Source organism: Etheostoma spectabile, chromosome 16 (genome assembly GCF_008692095.1).
Source record: "Etheostoma spectabile isolate EspeVRDwgs_2016 chromosome 16, UIUC_Espe_1.0, whole genome shotgun sequence".
Taxonomy (NCBI): Eukaryota; Metazoa; Chordata; class Actinopteri; order Perciformes; family Percidae; genus Etheostoma; species Etheostoma spectabile.
Genome location: NC_045748.1, coordinates 13460401 through 13462892, shown reverse-complemented (window position 1 = coordinate 13462892; position 2492 = coordinate 13460401). Strand labels below are relative to the sequence as shown.

Below are 2492 nucleotides of genomic sequence, written 5' to 3'. Positions count from 1 at the left end.
ATCTATCTATCTATCTATCTATCTATGTGGTAGACACATAAAACAATGTGTAGATGATTTGCTAAGGGACTACCTATTATTATACCTTATTAAGACTAATGCAGAGTTGAACAGGAGCAGCAAGTTTGTGTGTTTGCACTCACAGCATTGTGTAGAGCAGCACTGTAGTGTAGTAGAAACAGAAGGTGAGTGCACTTGAAATGTGTGCTAGAAACTACCTACAGTTAGTTAAAATTCACCAAGGAAGTCAACCTGTAAACTGTCTGGATATTTTTGAGATAATGTCTCGTCCCTAAAACTCTGTAACTAACTTAATGAGTATAATGTTAGTATTACAGAATAAAGTTATGGCCAAAACGTTGAAAATAAGACCCAAGTTGTAATAACCCTGACTCTTTAATGTTACACTTGCAATATTCTGTAAGAAAATGTCCCACAGCGATGCAAATGTTTACAGTTGGACTTCTTGCTCTTTTATATTTTTCTCCTCTCTCTTTTAAATCTGCCTTGACATTGATGTACAGATAAAGATAGGCTTTCATCACAAAGACTGACTGGTAAGCAATAAAATCTGTGGAGACAAAAGCCCATCACTGAACCAGGCCCCTGGCTGTCAAAACAAAATGAAGCTAGACTGCAGAAATAAGCACGACCTGTTTGCATGCGTAAGTCCTTCTATTGCACGCGCTGAGAATATGCAGGTTTTTAAAGCGGAATCTCACGGTGTTGACCCCTGAAAAACCCAGTGTTGACAATATAATTTACACGGCCCTCTAAGTTTTTCAACTTCAATGCTTTAGTTCTGTTGCTGCCTACACCTTTGACTGTTAGGTAATTTATGTGGCACCACAGACGAAACGCTCCTTGAACTTGAGATTAAAGACCTGCTAACTTGTCTCATGTGATTCGGCTTTCAGAGACACCACAAAGCAACTATTTCATTTTTAAATATTCATCTGAGGCTGGTGGGGCTGTGAGGGTTCGTCTGAGAAGATCTGCAGTGATTTCACAGAGCAATGAAGCAATAAATTATTTAATAAAACCAAAATTGTTATACTTTAATGTATAGTTTAAATACAGACTTGATGGAAAGTTAGGAAGGCAGGGAACAACTCCCTTCCTCCCTCCCAACATCTTGACCTTTTGTATCACTTAAACCTACATGCACATTTCTCATAGGCAACATACCCCAAGGCTTTTATAGTTTCTATGGTAATTAGCAAGGGGATAATTAGATGTTCCGAGAGTCTTGCTTCTAATCAACAGAAAGACGCATGCTGCTTCCGTTGAGCGACCGGCTAATATATGGACTTAACACATAACACTTTCATTTGTTTATTTTCTGGACATATTTACATGTACATGGCAATTTGGAGGATTTTCCTTTACTTACACATGAGAGAGGGTGTCCTGAAAGCAGCAGCATTGTTTAACGTGCCCATATTATGAAAATAATCACTTTTTTTCTGGGATTTTGGGGTTATTTTTGTGCTTCCACATGCAAAAAAAACTAGCCATGCGGTTTTGAGTGAGATACAGGTTTCTGAATGTGTCCTGCCAGTCTTCGGGTGAACTGTTCAAAATCTGCTGGGTTTTCTACGTCACTTGCCCAAACGAGGTCGCTAGCGGTTAGCCCCCTCGTTCTCAATGGCAAAACACTGCTTCAACACACAAGAGTTCACCATAATCTACAAAAGAACTACCTACATGTCCCTGTCTACAGGTATTTACATCAAAGTTGGAAATGCGCCCTCGTTTAGAAGAAGTCCCCTGGCTAATCCTGCCTTGTACTGACAGAAAGTTTGAGAAACAGCTAGCTAGCTGATGTGATCCTTACAAAGCTACTGCGCAAGTGTGACTCCCAACAATGACGTTACAGAAGTGAGATGTGTCACTGACGGCTGTCCCAAACAATTATTTTTACGGTGTTTTGCTGCTGTTATCCTGACTCAGGGATCATTTTACAAAGTCTACAGACTACCACGTTGTTGTTGGCATTAAGACTCCTACACTTCAGAAGACTGCGTGCAAGCTTTTTTCTTAACGTGTTGCGAGGAATCCATACTTGTGATTTTCCATGTAATTGATGACATTGACTACGTCTAGCTAAAACAGGCCCCTGAACACACGGTGAAAAAAGGAGCTGCAGCAATGTGCAGTACAACAAACCTATTCTGGTACAACCTCAAAATACAATTGTGAACCTGAAAACTTGCATAATATAGGCACTTTAAGATACATTCATCACACTTTTTGAACACACCTTTCATGATGGATTATTGTATTTGTTGTTGTATTAAGTAAAATATGCAAGTTCTCTTTCTGAAAGAAAGAGAAATGATGTAACAAGGTGTCCTAACTTGCTGAGACAAAACAGAAAACAGGAAAGAGGGGGAAATGAACTCCACTCCCAAACGTTCCCCTTTCCCTCCCAAAGTACCTCACTTCCTGCCACATAACTCTCTCACTCACTCACTCACACACACACACAC

General features: G+C 39.8%; 1 protein-coding gene and 2 long non-coding RNA genes across 10 annotated transcripts in view; 2 read left to right on the top strand and 1 right to left on the bottom strand.

Annotated features, from left to right (window-relative positions):
* Window positions 1–2179, bottom strand: part of LOC116704530 (uncharacterized) — a 21976-nt gene extending 19797 nt beyond the window's left edge. Inside the window, exon 1 of the long non-coding RNA XR_004335707.1 lies at window positions 2101–2179. This is a non-coding gene — a long non-coding RNA (uncharacterized LOC116704530). The remainder of the gene's footprint in view (window positions 1–2100) is intronic.
* Window positions 1–2492, top strand: part of LOC116704521 (disabled homolog 2-interacting protein) — a 154575-nt gene that overhangs the window by 48417 nt on the left and 103666 nt on the right. The gene's annotated exons all lie outside the window — the stretch shown is intronic.
* LOC116704527 (uncharacterized) overlaps window positions 1–2492 on the top strand; it is a 19985-nt gene that overhangs the window by 6839 nt on the left and 10654 nt on the right. The gene's annotated exons all lie outside the window — the stretch shown is intronic.